Source organism: Callorhinchus milii, unplaced genomic scaffold (genome assembly GCF_018977255.1).
Source record: "Callorhinchus milii isolate IMCB2004 unplaced genomic scaffold, IMCB_Cmil_1.0 Scaffold9, whole genome shotgun sequence".
Taxonomy (NCBI): domain Eukaryota; kingdom Metazoa; phylum Chordata; class Chondrichthyes; order Chimaeriformes; family Callorhinchidae; genus Callorhinchus; species Callorhinchus milii.
This window is the reverse complement of record NW_024704750.1, coordinates 1,123,938-1,148,337: the sequence shown is the minus strand read 5'-3', so window position 1 is coordinate 1,148,337 and position 24,400 is coordinate 1,123,938.

Below are 24,400 nucleotides of genomic sequence, written 5' to 3'. Positions count from 1 at the left end.
GATGCTTCCTGTCCTCATCTGTCAAGGAGAACGTGTCCATCTTTCAGAGGAGACGTTAAACCGAGATCCCGTCTGTGTTTGTTCAGGTGGATGTTAAAGATCCCCCTTGAAATCGACTAACAACCAGGTTCCTACTTACTGCTGGTAAACAGAGGCGTGTGTGTGGAGTAAGGACACTCACCTAAGGTTTCGCCCTGACCCGGGAATCGGACCCAGGTCCTTTGGCGTGCGAGGCGAGGGCTCTAACCCCTGAGCTATAGGACTTGGTGTTGAATTCAAAGGGAGTGGGTGTAAATATAAATTAGCCTTTGGTGGATCTAATCCAGATTAATCCGAGTTGAGCCCTGTAAAGCTGTCTCTTTGCCAAAACCCACAAAGCAAAGCGGGTGGGGCACACGGCTAGATAGACAGAGGGGGTGAGTGGGGGGGTGGGGGGGGTGAGTGGGGGGGTGGGGGGGGCAAGAGTCACCGAGACACTGCCGTTTTCTAGCTCTCTCTCTCTCTCTGCGAGGCTCGTAAATTATTTCTTGCGTCAAATGAGGAGGAATCCAGATGTTGCCTCTACGCTTGAAGGCAGGCGGGTAACAGAGAGAGAGATAACATTTCAGTCAGAGCATTGTCCCTCTGTCCCTCTCTCCTTCCCCTCTCCCTCTCCCTCCCCAACCCCCCACCACCCACCCACCCCCACCACCCACCCCGCACCCGCTCTCCCACCTCAGGCTAATAATGCATTTATTCTTTGAATAATGTCTAAATAATAGAACCAAAAGCTCAGGATCAATGTCAAAGGCCTCGGTGTGATTATCCAGCGCTGAGCTGTGTCTTGATGGGTAGAGGCTGAGATGAGCTGCTTTTTTCTTAACGGCTGAACAAAAAAAAGGGGCCGAGAATGAACGAAACGCGCGGAAACCCGACTCCTTCGTTTTGAGCCTCGCTGAAAGTTAAAGTAAAAGAAAAGAATCCTTTCCTGTTAGTTACGTCTCTCTTTCAGGCGAACGTGATGTTGTCCGTCAGTGATCAAAGCCGCCAAACTCCGAGCGAAACGAGTCCGTCTTACAATGTAGAACATAATTGGCTGCCGCGTTTCACCACCAAAACACACAGTCACTACATTTTACAGTATATTCTGTGAAGCGCTTTGAGACATCTCGAAGACACTGTAGCAAATGCAACGAAAGTTATTATTATTATTACCTTTGATGGGTCGCCCTATCACCTCGGGAGGATTTCCCAAAGAGCTTCACGGATTCACTGTAAGGTGTAGTGACTGTGTGTTGAAAACGCTATTGGGAAGTTTAATACTCCTGGAAAAGAGAAGGAAGTTTCTCCTGGTGTCTTGGCTGACAATCATTTTCCAGGGTAATAATCCCTTCATAATAAAATAATTTGGTCACGGAAGCCAAGACTGTTGGTGGGACACTACTGTGCGTAATTGGCTGCTGCATTTCGCCCACAAAATACACAGTCACTTTATAATATATTCTGTGAAGCGCTTTGAGACATGATGAGGCGCTGTATCAAATGCACAGCTTATTATTATATTATTATTAATAATAACAATAATATAATAATTAATAATGAGAAGAATCTCTTTCATTGCTTGATTCGATACGGAAAGCAAACAAAGTCATGTCTATCTCCCCCCTGCCCTCCCCTCTCTCTCTGCCTCTCTCTTTCTCTCTCCTTCTGCTTCTCCCTTTTATTTCTCCCTCTCCCTCTCCATCTCCCTTTCCCTCTCCCTGCCTCTCTCTCCCTCTCCCTCGTATCTCTCTTTGTTTTGTTTTGTTTTTCAATTTGCGAGCAGACCGTTCTCCCGGTCCCACGAGGTGATCTATAAACTCAATAGTTTGGGAGGCTGGATGAGAAAGATAATTACTGCTAAGCAGGGGGTCTCAGCAGGCAAGGCTAGGACAGAGGCTACAGTGGGCACAAAACTGTCCTCTGGGTGCTGGCTGGCTGCTTCACAGTAGGGATTGCATTACCGTGTCTATTAAAGTGCAAGAAATTTATTTGGCATGAAATGTTATATATTTAGCAGCGATTCACGCTCAGCGCTACACAGAGCTGTGAGTGTTGTGTCGCCGATCTTTCCGAAGTTAAGTGTGGGGGGGGGAGGAGGGGGGGAAATACAAGGCCCGCTCTCCTTAAAGTTCACCACGCCAGCGATGGCAATCAGATGATGTGAATGAAATATTGGTTGACCAGCCTTTAAAGGGGGAAAGGGAGGGAGAAACACGCGCTCACAATCAACCCAGTCGTAGAGTAGAGTTCAATACGTTTGCACAAGGTAGACTTAAATAATAATAATACCAATCCTTGTGTTTGATACAGCGCCTTATCACGTCGTTGAGACGCCTTAAACCGCTTCACAGGATATAACTCCCGGGAATAAAAAACTTGGTTTTCTCTCACTTGCGAGGCGAGTGCTGTAACTGTTAAACTACAGGACTCAAAACCTTAGAGTAGACTTAAAACCTGCCTCAGAATTTTGATCTCGGCAAGGATTTTTTTTTGCATAATAGTCTTAAATCCACTCTTAAAATAAAATAAAATAAATAAACCCTTGCGCTTGACACGCCTCCTTTCACTTCGGGAGGACGTCTAAATCCGCTTCCGGGGAAATTACTGTGAAGTGTTGTGACTGTGTGTTTCGTAGATGAACATGGCAGCGAATCTGTGCACGGCAAAATCCTGCAAATTGCCGGGAAGTGAATGGTTGAGTTTATCTGGGGGAAGGGGCAGGAATTGTCGGCCAGGAAACCAGGAGAATCTCCCTTCTCTTTTCAACTCGCCCCCCCCCCACACTTAACATCCACCTGAACAAGGCACAGACGGAGACCGGGGTTTAACGTCTCATCCAAAGGACGGCACAATGCAGCTTCCCCCCCACCCCCCAGCACTGCACTAGAGCCTCAGCCTAAATAATATGAGTTCAATGTGGGGCTCAAACCCACAGACTTCACTGAGCTGGAGGGGGAGACTGGCACAGACTGAGCCAGGCTGACATCTGGACACAAGTTATGATTGTGGACGTGGAACCAGATAGACTGGGAGGGGGAGGGCGGGGGAGAGGGAGGACAGCAGACGGGCAAGGGCACACCCCAAGTTCGAGGCAAACCCAAGGCAAGAGTGGGGGTGAGTAACAGTGAGGACAGGACACGACCACATCAGAGTAACATTGGACAGTTAAGTGTGGAGATTCTCGCAGCGAGTCGTGCTTTAATTGTGCCTAAAGGAACGAGCAGTTGAACATTCCTCAACAGCTCCATCCATCACTGCCATTAACAAGCACATAGCTGGCTGTCAGGCAGAGATGTGTGTGTGTGTAGCTGGGAGGGAACAGCGCTGTGTAAAGCTTAGTGGCATTTCTCCGCTAGGAACTCACTCCAGATTGAGTTGCAACACGGCAGCCAATTGCGCACAGCAGTATCCCACAAACAGTCGTGGATTAAGTGACCATTTTTTTTACAAAAAGGGGTTATTACCCACCCCCCCAGAAAAGAGAACCTCCAATCGACTAACAACCAGGTTCCTACTTACTGCTAAGTAAACGGAGGCGTGCGTGCGTGTGTGCGCGCGTGTGTGTGTGTGTGTGTGTGTGGAGCAAGGAAACTTGCCTAAGGTTTTGCCCTGACTGGGAATCGAACCCAGGTCCTCTCGCTTTGCGGTACAGAATCCCGTAGCGGAAAATGCACAAGTCAGCAAAAAAGGCCTTCAATGGGACACACGCACACATAACCATGGAGCCACGGCACAGTCAGTGACTTCTAAGCTCGCCCAGCATTATAATTAAGGCCACAGTTTTCTTCAAGATTTGAACTCACTGCAGCTCATTCAATGTGGAATTGCAGGATTTCATACCACCAGTGTAGCACCACCAGAGTGGCCACGGAGATCTGTATCCCATCTACATGGATGTGGAACATGTTAGCTGTAGCACTGATTCCCGTACATGAAAGGTCCCTTAATCACGCAACAAGGCTACAGATGTAATTCCATCCAGGCCAGAGCTGGTTGGCAGAGGAATGCTACGCTTTGTGTTAAACTGTTACATTACCCTCCTATTTAAGTGTCTCTTTGCCATTTTACAGTCTCGCTCAGTTAATGCTAACCAGATGTTGACCACTGTGGAATTGGATTATTGGCTTTAATTGAAGATTTTTTTTTGTTCCAACAAGCGAGGATAATGGAACGAGAGATGGTTCCGTTACTAGAACTGAGTCTTTGCAACTTGTGGGCTTTGCCTCACGTTCACATCTGCCATATTTCTCTGTGAGTTTGGCTTTTTTTTTCGTTTAGGAAGATTTGAGGCTTCCTCTATCTGTCCAGCCTTGTGGGTCAGCTTTGGCTCAGTGGGTAGCACTCTCACCTCTGAGTCAGAAGGTTGTGGGTTCGAACTCATGTAGACCAGGAGCTCAATTGAATGTCTCAACCGAAGGACGGTGCCTCCAATAAGGCAGTCCTCCCAGGAGCGTCCAGCCAAAAAACATATATGTATATATACGGTCACTCAATCCACAACTGTTTGTGGGACACATCTGTGTCCAACTGGCTGCCACGCTTTCGCCCACAAAATACACAGTCATTACACCTTACAGTGGATCCCTGTGAAGCACTTTGAGACGTCTCGAAGATGTGATAAGGCATTATATTAAATGCAAGGATTATTATTCTTAAGACTAGGTTGTGAGCTCAAAGTCTCCCTGTACTGAGTGGAGGGAGGTGGGGCGGGGCGGGGGGGAAATCATCCCCGCAACTTTCTGTCCCAGAGGCATTTAGCGACTGAGCCAGGCTGACACACAAGTCACTCTCATTTTCACACAGCTCTTACATACAGACACATGCAACCCCCTCCCTCCCCCCCCACACTGCTTCCTGGAGGCAGGTTGTTAGGCAGGGAACTAGACAATGTGTGGCTTTTTAGGTCATTAATACACCAGCTCGACCCCCCCACCCCACCCAAACATACAAAATCATTTATTTTTTCTTAAAAAAAACACACGGTTAACACACCATTGTTTTTATAAATGATTTATCTAATTGTATAATTACATTATTTAATGTTATGCACCCTTAGAAAAAGGATCCCTCAAATCCTTTGGATTATGGACTTGAATAATTCATAATTATTTTACAGTAATCCCTTTGATATATTTTCATTAAAAAAAACTGCAGCTGTTAGATTTTTTTTCCTCCCCTCCCCTCCCCCCCACCTCTCCCCCTTTCAAATTATTTTTTAATTAAATGATTAAATTATTTATAATTAATTGCGAGCAACAGTTATTATTTCTCAAATAAAGTCTGGCGGATGGGAAGTTGAGCATAGGCAGAGAGAGAGAGAGAGAGAGAGAGAGCGGTGCTAACTTGATTAACAGGCGCACAGCCCTGCAGCGAACTTTGAGTGAGTTTAATCCCTAACTAATTTAATGATCCAGCAAAACGGTGCTAAAAAAAAATATTTCACTGCTCTTATTTCCCACCACATGATGGAAATGTACAGCCATCGGAGACTGAAGTCTAAAACACTGGACCCCTGGCGTTGTTCAGCTCATCAGTGGCTACCGGGATACCCGAGATGTGTGATTAGTGATGGCTTTGTGATCTTTGAGTTTTTTTTTTTGGCCTATTCTCTCTGACTCTCTCTCTCTGTCTCTCTTTCTACACGCTCTCTCTTGCTCTCTCATTTTTCTCTCTCTCGTTCTTTCTCTCTCGCTCTCTCTCATGCTTTCTCTCCCATTCACTCATTCTCTGTCTCTCACCTCGCTCTCATCCCTTGGCTCGTATCAATGGTTAGTTAGTTGAGATTCTAGTGTAGGTATATAATAATAATAATAATAATCCTTGCATCAGATTATCACATCTTATCACAGACTATCACGCCTTATCACATCATCGAGACGTCTTAAAGCGCTGCACAGGATACGTTGTAAAGTGAATTGACTGTATATGTTCCGGGCGAAATAAAACACACATGGAAACACGCAGACGTGGCTCAGACAAAGGCTTATTCGAGGCCTGACGTTGCTGTTTTTAAAGATTCTATATCTAACTTGCAGTTCGCCCCGAGGCGCTGACATTTGTATCATTAAAAGATTTCAAAACGGTCGGAACATGTACAAAAAGGGATTGATTATTTAAACTGCTTTTAATTCATAATTAATGAGGACGACGAGGTTTGAATACAGTGAGCCTTGTTTTCCCTCCTTTACAAAGGACAGAGCATCAGTGTGTGTGCTGAACCGCCTCACCTTTGCCGGTGGAGCGTGGCACAGTCCAGGCACCGGATTGCTCTAAGGCTGTTGCCAGGACTGTACCATGTTCACCGGGAAAGAGGCGGGGCGGGGCGGGGCAGGGGGTGAAGGTTTCTCTTTGCTTTATGTCTTAGTTTCAATTAAAGAGGAGTCCGGGAGCTCCAGGGTTAGACCCCTCGCCTCGCACCCCACAGCCCCTGTAGCTCAGGGGTTAGACCCCTCGCCTCGCACCCCACAGCCCCTGTAGCTCAGGGGTTAGACCCCTCGCCTCGCACCCCACAGCCCCTGTAGCTCAGGGGGTTAGACCCCTCGCCTCGCACCCCACAGTCCCTGTAGCTCAGGGGTTAGACCCCTCGCCTCACACCCCACAGCCCCTGTAGCTCAGGGGTTAGACCCCTCGCCTCGCACCCCACAGCCCCTGTAGCTCAGGGGTTAGACCCCCTCGCCTCGCACCCCACAGCCCCCTGTAGCTCAGGGGTTAGACCCCTCGCCTCGCACCCCACAGCCCCTGTAGCTCAGGGGTTAGACCCCTCGCCTCACACCCCACAGTCCCTGTAGCTCCGGGTTTAGACCCCTCGCCTCGCCAGCCAGAGGACCCGGGTTCGATTCCCAGGTGGGTCAGGGTGAAACCTTAGGCAGGTTTCCTTACTCCAACACGCCTCTGTTTACCTCCTACCTGGCAGTACCTGGCCGGTTGTTGGTGGTTTGGTGGATCACTTTCTGGGGGTTTTAATCCCTTCAAAAAATAGATACATTTTTATTTGAAGGTGTGATGCTTAAAGGAACAACACTGCCTCTACACACCTCCCCCTTCCTTCACTCTCCATGTAAGGAAGGGATGGTATGACATGTACTCAGGTATGGCTCAATGTTCATTGGTACCACTTGTGAACTCACTTACACAGCAACCACATTGGCCAACAAGCACACAGTCATTACACTGGACTCTAGTCACCTGTGAAGTCACGGTGTCAAACGCGTGGAAAACTGAGATATTATTACTGTATTATATAATGAGAATGATATGATTCTCAGTATTATGATGTCCCCCAGTCACCGGTAATTTCAATAGCAAGACAAAGCTCTGGGTTCAATTCTGCTTAGAATTTTTTTTTGGGGGGTGTGCTTGCAGGGTGGGGGTGGGAGCGAGGTCAGTCTGACACACGCAGACGCCCATCACGGTGTTTAAGAGGATCCAATCCAAACTGTGACATCCCCCATCCCACTTGCACATGGCAATCCCTGTGTGTCGGTGCGGAATTCGCACTCTCTCTCTCCCCGTAGGGACACGTTCTGTCTTACCTGAGACCGGAGCCGCTACTTCTAACATTGATAACATTTCCTTTTGATGCTTAGCCTCACGAGAGCAACTTAACAAAATCTCATTATCTTCAAGATCTCACACCTTCAACAACCACCCAACTAACTATCTGTAGCCCAAGAACCGTCTCGCTGTGCATGACAATTATCTCATGAAACTTTTCATACGAGTAGGTGGGGGGAGTTGGAGAAGATCATCAGTTTGGGCGAAGAAGGCCCCTTCGGCCCATCCTGATCTCACTCCGCCTTTACCCTCCTCCTGTCAGAGCAATGAGCTGCTTTTATTTTAGTGTAACCAGGCAAACGAAAACGCGCGGACCTGAAGACTACACAAGTGAACAGAAGGGAACACTCTGCCCGACGGTTGAGCAAAAGCAATTCAGTCCCGCGCGTGTGGTCAGCGACACTGAGACACAGCACAGCACCTGGAGGATAACATCAGCCACAGGAAGCAGGAAATGACAGCAAAGTCACCAGCAGTTTCTCACGAGCGCGAGTGTGAAAGTCACCAAAGGCCAGACCTGGGGCTGTTTTCATGAGTTCCAACGGCCCCCAACAGGCAGTCTTGAGCCGTGTACACAGCTCAGCACCTTCTCACTCCCCTCAACACCCACTGACTCAGAGAGGACCTGAGAGAGATGGGCAAGGTTCCCAATGGGATTGAGGAAGTGAGCCCCAGAACAAGGCTTCAGGGTACACCAGGGCACGAAAGAGGGCAAAGGTTTGGGCAGGGAGATTGTTGAGGCAGGGACTTATTTGGATCAAGTTGACACTGTGATCGGAGAGGGTAGGGTGGACATTCTTGAAGGATGAGTTCAAATGGACCAAACGGCCTTTCGCCTATAAGCAACAACAAGATTATATTTGCATAGGGTCTTTCACGTCGGGAGGACGTCCCAAGGCGCTATAAAATACAATCAATTCACGGCGCCTCCAACAATAGCAGCGTGACAAAACACCCAGTCACTGCACCTCACAATGAAACCCTGTGAAGCGCTTTGAGGCATCTTGCTGACATGGAATGGCGCTGAGATCAAACACAGGGAATATTATCCTTATTATAATGAGGATTATGGCAGGGTTGAGGAGTCAAACACGTGTGCATTACTGTAGTGAAGAGAGCGGCGCTGGTCAGGGAGGAGGGAATTCATCTCAGCGGCTTGTGTCTCTGCTGATTCGAGCTTGTTGCAGATGAGATGTGTGTTCTTTGTCCCTCTGCCTACCAGCGCTGGCAACACCTTGTGGGTTACGCAATCAATCTGCCGGGCCAGGTCCCACTAGAACCAGCGATTTGGACCAGACTGAAAAGGTGTATTGCAACAGAAGGCTTGCAATAACAAAGCCATGTAACGGATCATTCTCCTAATGAAGTTGGGCTTCAATTGCTCTGGAAGTGGGGTTTTTTGTACTTTGTAATAATAATAACAAAAATAATACTTCTTGCATTTGATACAGCACCTATTATAACATTGAAACGTCTCAAAGCACTTCACAGGTAATTGCTGTCAAGTGTATTGACTGTGTATTTTGTAGGCAAACGCGGCAGCCAATTTGCGCACAGCAGTGTCTCACAAACAAGCCATGAAGTGAATGACTAATTTATCTGGAGGATTGTTGGCCAGGACAAACTCCCTTCTCTTCTCAAATCACACCCTGGGATCTTCCATGTCCACCTGAACAGGGGCAGACAGGACCTTGGTTTAGCATCTCATCTGAAGCACTGTGACAGTGCAGGGCACACACACACACATACACACCACACACACGCACACAAACACACATGCACACACAAACACGCACACAAACACACACGCACACACAAACATGCATTCACTCACACACACACATGCACACAAACATGGACAAACACGCACATACACACACACACACACAAACACGCAACACACACATACCATACTACACTGAGGTATATGGGTCATTGCTATTGTTTTTGAGCACCTGGAGACCAAGAAACAGCGATTTGAATTCCTATACTCCCTTCGTTCACATAGAATAACGTCACAGAGTGCTTCAGCGGGACGGGGCAGGAACCCAGCAGGGGAGAAGGGGAAAGGGGGAAGGTGATCATAGTCTCATTGAAAGAGGTAGGATTTAAGGCAGGACAGATAGAGCGAGAGAGGGGGGGTCGAGGGAAGGAGTTCCAGAGGTTAGGAGGTGTTTAATTGGAACTCTTGGCCACTGATGGGGGTTTGGATAGCGAGGGAGATGTGCCACAAGCCTGAGTTAGTCGAGCTGAGAGGAGTGTGTTGGGGTGTGGAAGTGGTAGGGTGAGGGGGTGTAGAGGAGCGTAGGAGGAGATGGGTAAGATGGGCAGATGCCAGGACTTAAGGGTGAGGCTGAGGAGCTTGAAACGGAGACAGCGATGTCGCTGATATCAATACCACTTGTCCCCATTAATGCACTGTGAAGTCTATGTCACCAAGCTGAGGCGTGGCGGTGCCAGGGAATGAATAATTGTGTCTTTGCACCTTGTGACAGCATCAGGCACCAGTGATGAGCATTTGGAGCTCAGATTTAGCAAAGGCAAAATACAGATGGTCGAGATCGAGATTTGTAAGTCTGCAAAAGCAGAAAAAAAAACCTTGCGTGAGAGAGAGTCTCAGTAACCTCCAACACTCGGCCTTTAGGCACTCGTTTACAAATCCCTTCACCACTCTGGCACCTCCCCAATTACCTGTCTGAACTGCCTTCTCCCCAGTACACTCTATTCACTGCCTCTGGCCTAATGCTTGCCCCTCGTCCCCTCTGCTCCACCATCGGCAGCCATGCATTCGGCCGCTACACCCCGAAGCTTTGGAACTCTCTCCCCCAAATCCCTCCATCACCTCCCCTTTTCCCAGGCTTGGTGTCAGGCTCCGCCATTGTTAAGAAATCTATATAAATGCAAGTTGTTGTTGTTGTTGTCATACTCCAGGCAAGTCGGAGCCCAAACTGGTCAGACACAAACCTGACATGTCCTGTTCCTTAGTCACCCAACATCAGACCTGGAGATCCACCAGCCTTTCCCCATTGAGGACCTCCCTCCTTGGTCCAGGGGAAGCGTCTAAAGCAAAATCGTTTGCGACAACTGAGCAGCATGTCTCGTCAAATCTAAACATAAAGTGAAGGAAACTCCACATAGTAAGTGGGAGAGACAGCCAGTTGGGGAGAGACCATTATTCCATTCCCGGGAGGCGAGCGTTAAGCATGAAAAACGCTGAATGAGTTAAAGAGGAAGAAAACCATGGGGGCCACAAGGCCGGTCCCCAAATGGTGCCACCCGGCATGGCACTTCCTCCCGCTCACTGCAATCGCTTGTTGTTTACCTCTCAGAAGGATGGTGACTATAGATAGCATCAGTGGCACTGTGTCTGGCAGGCAGGCAGCAGCTGCTCCACTCAGCCACACTGTGTTAATTGCTCTGCTGTGCTTGCAAATGATGAGTTGATGAGCTGGCGGAAGCAGAACTACGCTTGTCAGGTGGAGCGACGTGACAGCGGGCGAGGGAGGAAGGGAGGGAGAGGAGGGGGGTGGATGGAGAGTGGGGGGGGAATGACCAGGGGCCCAATGGCTAATAGCCAAGGCTTATATTTTGGGGGTTCTTGGTGTATGAGACAGACAGACAGAGAGACCCTGTTCCAGCAACGCACCAGCCGCTCAATCTATCCGTACGCTATCTACTGCCCACTGTGGGGGCTTGGCTTGGGGACATAGTGTGTAGTGATTGGGTGGAGGTTGTCATGATCTTTGACGTATGACCATGTGCTCTCTCAGACCTGCCAGAGCTACTACAAGACCCTGAGCCAAGTGGCTACCGATATATTCAGCTTGTAATAACAACAACGATAATAATAACACACTCTGTCTCCTTGCATTTGATACAGCGCCTTATCATGTCTTTGAAACATCTCAAAGCTCTTCACAGACTATACTGTCAAGTGGATTGACTTTGCAGTTTTTGTGGGCGAAACGCGCACAGCAGTGTCCCCACAAACAGTGGTGGAATGAATGACCCAATTTTTTTTGGAGGGATTATTACCCCCGGAAAGTGATCCGCTAATCATCTAACAGGGGCCTACTTACCGCTGGGTAAACAGGTGTGTGTGTGTGTGTGTGTGTGTATGGAGTAAGGAAACTTGCCTAAGGTTTCTCCCTGACTGGGAATCAAACCCAGGTCCTCTCGCTTGCGAGGCGAGTGCTCTAACCACTGAGCTACCGGATTAAGATCCCATCTGAAGGAAGGCACCTCTGAGAATGCAGTCGTCCCCCCCGTCCCCACCAACCCCCCCTCCAGCAGTGCCCTGGAGTGTCAGCCTAATACAACAACAACAACAAGATTCCATTTATTGAGCGCCTTCCACGTCGGGAGGATGTCCCAAGGCGCTGTACAGTTGGGTCAGGACCCGAGCATTGGGGGGAAATGGTCAGGGTGAGGGGAGGGAAGGGAGGGAGCGAGGAGGGGGTAGAGAGTCGAGAGGGGAGCTGAAGGCTCAGTCAAAGAGAAAGGTCTTGAGACCGGCCTTGAAGGAGGAAAGGGAGGAAGCGGCGAAGGCACTGGGGATGGAGTTCCACAGCCTCGGGGCTGAGAGGCTGAAGGCCCGGCTACCGATGGTAGGGCGGTTGGGGCGGGGGACGTGGAGCAGACCGGAGCCGGAGGAACGGAGGGTAAGGGGGGTAGGAAGGGGGATAGTAGGTCAGAGAGGTAGGAGGGAGCGAGGCCGTGAATGGCCTTGTAGGTGAGGATGAGGATCTTGAATTCGAAATAGTGTGAGTCTCAAAGAATCAGACATAGGAACTGAACCCATGACCTTGTGACTGAGAAGCTAGCGTGTTAGTGACTGAGACGGGCTGACATATAACATCCACTCAACCAGAACCTCAGCACATCCTGGATAGCAGCACAGTGAAAGTGCTGAGCTCGCTGAGAACCCGAGGTCATTGTTTGTGAATGAAGGAACTCACAGAGACAAGAACCTGAACACCAGACGACAGGAAGCCAGATCCACTGTCACTAAACCCCAAGCCCTGCAGATGCTGAAAATCTGAAACAATAACCGAAGTGGCTGTGGATCACTCATAATAATAATAATAATATTCCTTGCATTTGATATAGTGCCTTTCATGTCTTCTAGACGTCCCAAAGCGCTTCATAGAATATGCTGTAAAGTGAATTGACTGTATATTTGTGGGCCAATTGCGCACAGCAATGTCCCACAAACAGTCGTGGATTGAAAATGACCAATTTATTATTGTTTTTGGTTTTGGAGGGATTATTATTAGGCTCTGTGTGGAGTAAGGAAACTTGCCCAAGGTTTCGCCCTCTGCCTGGAATTGAACTCAGGTCTCTCACTTGCAAAGCGAGTGCTCTAACCACTGAGCTACAGGACTCCGCAGGTCAGGCAGCGTCTATGGAGAAAGGAAAGTGAGTCCATGTTTCGGGTCCGCGACCCTTCGTCAGAACTGGGGCATGTTCCCTATTTTCCCTCCCAAACATGCCCCAGTTCTGACGAAGGGTCGTTGACTCACTTTCCTTTCTCCATGGACGCTGGCTGACCTGCTGAGTCTTCCCAGCGCCGTCTGTTTTTTTTTCCATTGTAACTATTGTGGGGCTTCATGGCATCTCATCACCAAAAGCCCTTGTTCAAACAACAACAACTTGCATTTATATAGTGCCCTTCGCGTGGGGTAGCGTCTCAGAGCACTTTCTGCTGAAAATAAGTTCCGCTGATGTCTTTTCCTTTCCTTCCTATTTTCAGTCTCTCTGGCTCGCTAATTTGGTCACTCAGTCCACGACTGTTTGTGGGACACTGCTGTGCACAATTGGTTGCCACGTTTCCTCCAACAAAATACATTCACTTTACGGTATATACTGTGTGAAGAGCTTTGAGACGTTTCAATGACGCAATAAGGTGCTATATCAAAAAACGCAAAGATTATTATTCTTGAAGCTTTGGACTGTGGCTGAGCCCAGAAAACTGGTCATTCCTTCACAGCTGTTTGTGGGACCTTGTCACGAGCAAAATGGCTGCCACATTGATCTGCTCAGCAAATGCCTGAGAAGCTCTTTGAGACATCCCAGCAAGGCGGGCGCTATTTCAAACGCAAGGTGTTATTTATCCTCCACACTTTAAAATCTCAGGATACACGGACGAAGTATTACAATAAGGAAACTTGCCTAATGTTTCTAACCTGCCCAGGAATCGAACACGTGGCCTCTCGCTTGTGAGGCAAGAGCTCTAACCACACCGAGCTACAGGACTCCAAGCTCTGACATGTGCAGGTTGTCTCAGCCTCGCTAGTGTTGGTGCCGATGTTATGCAGCAACAAGAATGGTTTTGAAATTGGATGTAACAATGATAAGACAACACAACAGAATCCAATCCCCCCCACCCCGCCAGCCCACCCCGCACACACACCACCACTTCACACTGTATCTGACTGCAGGGGAGATAACAGGTAATGAAAGGCTAACGTCCATGCCTCGCTCAGCCTCCAGGAAGTAGCAGTGGTTTGCTAACTGGTGCATGCATGATCTCAGCAGCTTGTAGACAAAGTGAGACGGGCTCTCTTTTCACACAAGTGCTGAGCAGATGACTGTCTCCAGTTCCCTCACCGGTTCGGCTCCAATCTGTTAATCAAATTCTGAGTACCTTGTGGTTTCTCAAATGGTTCCCACTATCAGTTTGGAAAGCCACCCTCAACAGGTGGCTACTGGGCCGTTTAACCCCTTCTCTCTCTCTCTCTCTCTCTCTCTCATCTCTCTCTCTCTCTCTCTCTCTCTCTCTCTCGTACTTTTGCTGATCAACATTCTTGGTCTGCCTGACGTTGAGACAATCTTGTGCAACTGGCCCATCAAAACCACAGCCACCATAGGCGTGAGCTCAAACACTGGCTGTCGTCCAAGGTTATGTAGATTTGCATAAACTATACAGCACCAAAATCATAACATCATCATGAAATAATAATCCTTGCATTGGACAGAGTGCCTTATCACCTTCATGCTCACGTCTGAAAACCCTTCATAGGATTTACGATAGAGTGTAGTGACTGTGTATGTGTAAGTCAACTGGCCATTCGAAACATGCCATTCAGCCCAACTAGTCCAGTTCTGCTCAATTTACTGTGTCCACTTATTCCCTGGTTATATCCAAGTGAAATCTCCACCACAATCTCTCCATTGTCACAATATCCTTCCTGTGGACCAGAACTGGACATCGTATCTGAATCCAGCCCAACCGAGGAGGGGGCCTGCAGTGTGCAGTGGTTAGACCACTCGCCTCACAGGTGATTGGCTGCCGCATTTCGCCCACAAAATTAAGTCTTTACAGTGTATCCTGTGAAGCGCTTTGAGATGTTTCAAAGACGTGATAAGGCGCTTTTTCAAATGCAAGGATTATGATCATTATTTAGCATAATGAATCTAAACTGTCGGCTTATCAGATCATGTTAGATCTTTCACTCTTTCCCCCTCAAGTGTGTCAGCCTGGCTCAGTCAGGAGCCCTCTCGCCTCTGAATTAGAAGGGGGTGGGTTCAAATCCCACATTCGCCTACAAATACACAGTAAATCCCGTGAAGCACTTTGAGATGTCTGTCCTCCCGTCCTAAAGGCACTATAACAAATGCAAGGATTATTATTTCCCTCATAAAATATACAGTCAATTCACTTTACAGTCTATTCAGTGAAGCGCTTTGAGAGGTCTCAACGACGTGATAGGCGCTATATCAAATGCAAGGATTATTATTATTATTATGTCTCCCTCAGACTCATCAGAGCTGCTTCACTAGTCTCTCTCCTCATCTCCCGAGATGGCTGGAGGTGTGGGTGGGAATCTGTGTGCTCTCAGGCCCCTCAGGTCTACCTGGGGCCCTGCGTGAGTGAGTGAGCGAGCGAGTGAGCAGGGCCCCAGGTAGACCTGAGGGGCATGTGGTACATATTGTGCAGCATGTTCCTCGTGTCCTCCCTGATTAAACACCGCTGAGAAAAAACGTCATTTAATATATTCGCTATCTCCTGTTCGCCCTCGTTTTCAACTCTCTTTGGGTCCCTTAGGGTCTCAACATCCTCCCCGTCTACGCTCTCGCTGTTAGCATATTGGAAAAGCTTCTTTTGTTTTGGACAAAATGTTTGGCATCTGTTCCTACGTCCCTTTCCAGTTCAGAGTCTTGGCTCCTCTAATCTCATTGCCCATCGCCCCCCACAGCCCCCGCCACCCCCCCACCATTCTGTATTGTCTTCCACTCAGCTCAATATGTGCGCAATTGGCTGCCGTGTTTCGCCCAGAAAACATACGGTCAATTCACTTTACAGGGTATCCTGTGAAGCGCTTTGAGACGTCTCGAAGATGTGATCAGGCACTGTATCAAATGCCAGGATTATTATTATTATTGTTGTTGTGGTGGTTCCTGTGATTAAGAGCTCTGAGGCACTATATAAATGCGTGCTGTTGTGTTTGTTGTTGTTGTCGTCGTTCTATTTCCTTCTCACTCCAAGCTTTGTGACACTTCTTTGATGTTCCCTAAACTTCCCCGTTCGCCTCCTCTTTTCTGCCACACTATTTTAAGCTGATTTCCTCTCTCCTCCTGGGAGCGAAGGGAAGGGAAGGGACGGGACGGTAGCAGGGTCTGCTTGGGGCTGAGATGGTGCCCAGATGGCACCTAGGATGGAATATTGGAATCGAGTCTCCCCTCTGTGGGGGTGTCGCTTATCCAAGGCAAATCCCACAGTGCTCCAGGGCGCAGCTGCTGATCTCTCCCCCCTCGCTCTCTTATTTGCTCCTCCGCTGGGTTCACCCAGACCTGCTGCATGTCCCTCACACTCAACAACAACAACAAGATTTCATTTATAGAGCGCCTTTCACGTCAGGAGGACGTCCCAAGGTGCTGGACAGTTGGGTCAGGACCCGAGCAGTGGGGAAATGGTCAGGGTGAGGGGAGGGAAGGGAGGGAGCGAGGAGGGGAGGGAAGGGAGGGAGCGAGGAGGGGAGGGAAGGGAGGGAGCGAGGAGGGGAGGGAAGGGAGGGAGCGAGGAGGGGAGGGAAGGGAGGGAGCGAGGAGGGGGTAGAGAGTTGAGAGGGGAGCTGAAGGCACTCCCTTCCCCACATCCCCCACCCCGTGCCTCCATCGGTGGCTGGGCCTTCAGCTACTGTACCCCCAACTTCTAGAACTCCCTGCCCCTACCCCTCCCTCTCCGTCTCACTCCCTCTCTAACTCCTGCCTTTAAATGTATCTCTTCAAACATGTCTATGGTATCCACCAATCGACTAACCACCAGCACAATACTTGTGGAATAACAGTGTTAGTCACTTGGCAACTTGTCTGAGCTCCCACTCGGGGCTTTGCTTAGGATTTGAAATACAAGCGTCCTTTTATACAGTGTACACACACACCATACACACACACACCATACACACACACGCGCACACACACCCTTACACACACACCATACACACACACACGCACTGTACACACCGTGCACAAACACAGGCACTGTACACACACGCCATACACATAAATACACACACCGTACACACACACACACTGTACACACATGGTACACACTCACTCACATGTACATGCACCGTACACACACACACACCGTACACACACAAACACATGCCATACACACACACACACACCATACACACACATACACACCACACACACAGAAAATTGGTGGCCATAAACTGGCATCAGTGGGACGGAAGGTAAGGGATATCTGTCGGTGAATTTCAAAACAGTAATTCAATTAAGCCTCCGATCACATCATAAATCAAAAGAGCTAAAGGTTAACGAAGCTTAGGCAGTTCATTTGAATCCCGAGATTAGATTACTCCCTTAAGGTCACTGGGAGATATCTGTTGCTGTGTATGATGTGTACATGACACCGTGACTGTTCCGAGTCGCTGCGGGGCCTTTAGCTATTGGAAACCGCTTCCCGCAAACGCGCCCAGCCCAGTCCTCTAATCTGTCATGTCAGAGCCGGGAGTGTGAGGAGAGCGACCATAACTACCTTGGCTTTTGATACAGTGCCATATCGCGTCGAGAGGACCACTCACAGGCCGCGTCGCCTGCAAAATACACAGTCACTCCACTTTACATTATATTCTGTGAAGCGCTTTGAGACGGCTAGAAGACCTGATAAGAGACGGGCCTTGAAGGAGGCCAGAGAGGGAACGAGGTCAAGGGACTGTGGGATGGAGCTCAAAGAATGGGAGCAGAAAGGCTGAAGGCCCGACTGCCGACAGTGAGGTGGGCAGAGCGGGAGACATGGAGCAGACCGGAGCCCGCTGAGCGGAGGGAACGGTCAGGTTGGTATGGAACAGGCAGACAGGACCTCGTTTTAAAGCCTCATGGGAAAACAGCAACTCTTTCTCACCCCACCCCCCCCCCCCAGCACCGCACGAGATCATCAGCCAAGATCAAAGTCCCAACGCGGAGGGCTTGAACCCAGACCCTCTGAGTCCAAGGCTGTCACTATCTGATCTGCAGGTCTGGCAGCCTGACGACGTTGTGTGTGTGTGTGAGCTCCATGAGACAGCACCGCCTGGTGCACATCCCAACACGGCCCAATGCCCTGCCAGGCTACCTTATCAAATAACGTTAATTCAGTCTGCGAATATTCGAGGGAACATCAAACAGCATTTTTTTAACAAAAAGCCCAAACCATTTTACGCTCAGCATGGGGTAATTGCGGATTCCCATTTCCCCGTTGATCAGTTTTCCTCTTTATAAGCTTGGTTCCCCAGCTGAGAGCTCAGACACTAGGATTTCAGCTGTCGATACATCGAGACACTTTCTTTTATTTCCTCTGCACATTTAGAGCAGGCACTGTGCTTCCCGACGGCCATCAGACAAACGTTCCTGAGGGAGATTTCACTCCAGTAATAACAATAATAATAATATAACAATCTTCGCTTTTCGTACAGTGCCTTATCACGTCATTGAGACATCTCAAAGAGCCTCACAGAATATACTGTAAAGTGGAAACACGGCAGCCAATTGCGCACAGCAGAGTCCCACAAACAGTCGTGGATTGAGTGACCAATTTTAGTTTGAGGGATTATTGCCCCCGGAAAGCCAAGAAAGTCAGGAAACCTGCTTAAGGTTTCTCCCTGTCCCGCCCGGGAATCGGTCCCATCACTAGCGAAGCGAGCGCGAAAACCACCACACTACCAGACTCTAACTTTAGGAGAATAGCAGGATATCAGCAGAGACCACACACACACACACCATAACTCCCCTCCCCCCGCCCCGCCCCCCCCCCACCCACCCACACACTATAACAGCTGGTAATGGTGCCATGTCACCCTGCTCGGAGCTACAGTTCAGCAGATTGTCATTGTATTTCCCAGTGCAGCCTCACACTGTGGGCCGTCCTCCAGTATAATTGTCGAATTAGCCCCGACTATGATGGACGTGAAGGCAGTTTTGTCCTGTGGACTCCTGCTCACTTAAACCTGGATCGGGATAAGCCAAACTCACTTCATTGAAGACTCCGAGCCCTAAGCGGGCCTCAGAGACAGGAGTTACCCATCCCATCTGTTTGTGCTGTGCCCCCTGTGTATCATTTACTGTACACTCACTCACTTCTCTCCCATCACTTGGCAGATCCTCTCTGCCACCCCTTGATCTACCTCGTCCTGTCTGCCTTGATGATATTTCACCCAATGCAACCCCACACCAACCCCACCTTCTGCACCAAATATTAGTGGCCGTCCCTTCAGCCGATATTCCCCTAATCTATCAGGAAAGGCTGAACATGTTTGGACTCTTTTCTCTTGAAAAGAGGAGGATAAGGGGTGACCTTATAGAGGACTTTAAAATGATGAAAGGTTTTGATAGGGTTGACATAGGGAAGATGTTTCCACTTGTGGGGGAGACCAAAACCTGGGGCCATCGATATAAAATAGTCACCAATAGATCAAATATGGAAGTTAGAAGAAATGTCTTCACACAGAGAGCAGTGGGAATGTGGAACATACGACCACAAGGAGTTGTTGAGGCAAATAGCATAGATGTACTTAAGGGAAAGCTGGAGAGGTACATGAGGGAGAAAGGAATAGCAGGTGATGCTTGAAGGCTTAGTTGAGGAAGGGCAGGAGGGGCTCATGTGGAGATAAACACCGGCACAGACCAGTTGGGCCGAATGGCCTGTTTCTGTGCTGTATATTCTAATGGACTCTAACCTCTGAAACGCTTGTCCACCTCACCCATTTCCCTTCCTCCCCCCCCCCCCCCCCCCCCCCCCCCCTCCTCTCTCTCTTTCTCTCTCTCTCTATCTGTCCTTAAATCCTCTCGTTAAAAAAAAGATTACCCTTTGGGCTGGGCCTACACACCTTTTCTCAATATTTCTCAATCAAGAAAAAAAATGGAAGCACATTAATTTAATAGAACACAGAGTTACCTAAAATATACCTCATGTTCGTGAGAATGTTCGTGGGGCCAGGTCCTGCCCCGTGGGCCAAGGGTTGGTCACCACTGCCCTACAATAATAAATTGGTCATTTTCAATCTACGACTGTTTGTGGGACATTGCTGTGCGCAATTGGTTGCCGCGTTCGCCCACAAATATACAGTCAATTCACTTTACAGTATATTCTGTGAAGCGCTTTCGGACGTCCTCCCGATGTGAAAAGCGCTATATTAAATGCAAGGATTATTACAGTTCTGTGTAAATGCAAGTTGTTGTTGTTGTTTGTCTTTCACTTCAGTTCACCAATTTTGAAAGACAAGACGTCTCTAAGAACCACCCAATTCAGTAGCGTTTAAAAGTGTTCACCCACAACATCGTAAGGTGTGAAAGGCAAGGCCTTCCTCACGTTCATTCCTGTGACGCTCCGTGTATCAAGTAATCAGAAAATTAACACTTAAGCCATCCCCCAGCAGTGCTAACCCAATTCATGTTCTTACAACCTTTAAACACTCCTTTACAGCTGCATCTGGAACTCTCTCTCTCTCTCTCTCTCTCCCCCACAAAAGGCTGTGGCTTATGGCTGGATCCACTCACATTGTCTAGACTGAGGTGGACAGATGTCTGTCAGGACAGGGGATCGAGGGATACAGGCAAAAGCGATATAAAATGGATTGAGGTATAGATCGGCCATGATCTTATAGAATGGAGGAACAGGCTCGATGGGCTGAATGGCCTCCTCCTGTTCCTATGTTTCCTCGACCCCCAACTCCCCACTGCCACCTCCTCTGTGAATTATCCTCCTCCCAGTCAGTCCTTCCCTATGCCCGCCCCGAGCTATGAAATTCTAGCTAGTCTTAGCCTGCAAGGCCATTTTGCCTTCAATAAAAATGACGGAGGATTCAAGCAAAGATCTTGAATTCAGTGTCAATTTGGAAGTCGATTTCTCCTGAATAAACTAACTTCCTAATGAAGACTAAAACCAAAATGTCCCTCAGGGGCTGAGATTGGGTGGAATTTCAAGCCTCTGTTGTTAGACAATAATAATCCTTGCATTTGGTGTCACACCTTTCACAGCGAGAGGATGTCCCAAAGCGCTTCAATGATTTATCGTAAAGTTCAGTGTTTTCTGTCTGTTTTGTGGGAGGTTGTGTTAAGGCTGTGTTAGACTCAATTCTCTCCTCCGTACCTCTTGACATGCAAGCAGCCCTCTTACCCCACTTACCACCCCAACACCCCAGCTACTGCCCTCCCCCCACCCCCCCCCCCCCCTCCCCATCCCCCCACGCACAAGAGAAGTCTCAAGCTTCGAGGCTGTTGTAGTTGTTGATGTTGTTGTTCTGCACATGTGTGTGTGTGTTTTTAATGTGTCAATCCGAGGCAGAATTTGCTCTCCAACATCGAAACTTGAAAGGCAAAGATAATAGGATCATTTTCACTTAAGTATTATCGTTCTCTTCGCTTCTATACACACATTGCACACACAAGCCAGAGGATTAATGTTTCCCGTTCTCACCTTTGAAATTGCTAATGGTTACACTGTTCATCTAAATGGGTCTTGATACCTTATTATTCAGTAATTGTCAAAGTCTAGCCAGTGTAAATGTCACCGTGTACTTCCAAGTTCTTTATGCTGTCTTGAACTGTCCTATTAAAGCACCATTTCTTTCCTACGAGCGGGTTTTTTGATAACACAGTACAAGCCAATTAATGGGCACTCTGTTAGTGGAAATGTTTGTTTAAAGGGAACAGTTCACTCTCGCACCTAAGCAATCGTCTTCTCGTTCCTCAGCGTTTGCTTAACGGCAACAGTTGGACGAAGGGAATATTTTGCTCACCGTGTTACCCATTAAGAGGCTTTCACTGTAATATACCTCATACATCTCCTCCTCCCAGAGGCTTAATGTCAGTCTGCCAGCCAGTTTGTCATCCCGCCATTGTTCTGAGCAGGGGGACAACCAACCAAATTGTTCCCAAGAGCACCGGCTCTAAATGGCACAATCTGCCGGCAGCCGGAGCCCACTGATCTGGGAGGATCGATGGCATTCCCGGGTCCATTGCAGTATTTGTTGTGGTTGTGGTCGGGGGTAAGGAGTTTAGCAACAATTCTCTTTATGCCGCCCTTCCTCTCTGTCCTGCTCACTCCCCAACCCACCACCCGCTCTTCTGTTTGTCTCTTGTCCACTCCGCTCCACCATCGGTGGCCGCACTTTCAGCCACTAAGCCCCAAAGTTTTGGAACTCTCTGACCCCTCCTTCCCCTCTTTTAGATCACAACTGAAGACCTTCCTCTTCGACCGTGCTTACGGTCATCTCCTCTGTGTCCCTGGCTCAGTGTTGTGCTCCGCCGCTGTTAAGCGCTCTGAGCACTATCCCGCATGAAGGGCGCTATATAGATGCAAGTTGTTGTTGCTGTTTTTACCTTGTTAATAATAAATCATAATAAGCCTTGCATTTGATACAGTGCCTCACAAGTCGTCGAGACATCTCAAAGCGCTTCACAGGATACACTGCTAAGTGGATTTACTGTATATTTTGTGGGAGCCAGTTGCCAGGATTATTATTATTATTACTATTATTACCATGAGGCTGCCTTCACTCATCCACAACACTGGGCTGGACAGCACAGGAAAGAATCTGAAGCAGAGACAGATCAGATTGGTTCCAATAGGAAAATACCCCATGGACGGATGCTAATTATTTAATCCGTTTAATCAAACATTAGAGAATCGATCAGGAGGCATGATTTATTGATGGCGAAACCCCTGTAATCTTTGGCACCCAACCCCGTCCCCCCCAGTGATCCAAACTTTGCAGGATGTTTACTATGGATAAATGGGCCAACGTTACACAGGAAGGAGACCCAAGGATGAGATTATTATGAATAATGCAGATACCCTGCCGCTCTCAAATCCCATCTCCGGCATGCTCTCTTTGCTGGGGCCAATTGCAGGTTAAGTGCCCAGAAGTGGCTTATCAGCTGGTGGTTCACACCATTACCCAGTTTTGCTGCCCTCCGTAACCAGATGGAAAGGAGATGAACGTTGTTTCTTTCACTTAAAGATGGACCAGGCAGGTGCTCGGCTACATCTGCATGGCCTGGTCACTCCAATTTAGCGCTCGGTAACAGGAGCAACATTCACAGTGCTGGGCTATCCCTCACCCCCACCCAACCAACCACCCACCCACCACACCACTCTGTTAGTGAAGATTAACAATAATAATAATAATCCTTGCATTTGATATCGCACTTTATTGTTGAGACGTCTCAAAGCGTTTCACAGAATACACTGTAAACAACAACAACAAGATTCCATTTATAGAGCGCCTTTCACGTCAGGAGGACGTCCCATTTTGTTGAAGTATTTTGTTGAAGGGATTATTACCCCCTGGAAAAGTGATCCACCAATTGACTAACAACCAGTTCCTACTTGCTGCTAGGTAAACAGAGGCGTGTGGAGTAAGGAAACTTGCCCAACATTTCGAACCCAGGTCTTCTTGCTGGTGAGGCGAGTGCTCCAACCACTGAGCTACAGGACTATCAAACTATTTGGCAAATTTGTACATACACATGTGGAACTCTCAGTCTGATTTTGGATTCTCTCACCTAAGGTAATGGATTACTGTGTGTGTCAGACACGCAGTTTAAGCTAATGCTCCAGTGCAGTGCTGGGGGAGCACTGGATTGTGGGTGTGGTTCATGTGAAGAGATTAAACCAAGTTCTCACGGGAATGTTGGAAAAGAGAAGGGAGTTCCTCCAGATTTCCTGGCCAACATTCCCTCTGATCCCTTTATGGCCCTGTGTGGGACATTTCCGTGTGCAAATTGGCTGCTGAGTTCACCCGCAAAGTGCAGAGTCCCCTCTTTACAGCGTTCTGAGATTCTCCGAACAAGAAAGGCTCTGTATCAAATGTAAAGCTGATTGTCCTTAAAGCCTCGTCGCACTGTTAAAAGTTGTCGCTATGAGCTTTCTGACAGAGGAGTGCAGGAAGGGGTTAAATCTCACCATAATAAATTAGCAGTGATTATGGCTGGCAGGGCTGGTGCTTTGCCAAACAGCTGTCCGGAGCGGGTCACAACTGGCTTTTGTGTCTCCTTTGAGGACAGTTGTGTTGATGCAGATGAGCAAGGTTCCCCATGGGACATTATTTTACCTGACGCCTGAGTTGGATGGCATGCTTCACTACCATGACACCTGCTTTCTCTCTCCCAGCTGTCACTCAGGTCCATCCATCAGAGGGAGTGTGTGTGTGAGAGAGAGAGAGAGAGAGAGAGAGAGAACAAGACAGAGAGAGAATGAGAAAACAAGAGAAAGTATGAAAGAATGAGAGAGAAAGTGTGAGAGAATGAGAGAGAGAAAGTGTGAGAGAATGAGAGATAGAGAATGAGAGAGAATGAGAGAAGAGAGATGGAAAAAGAG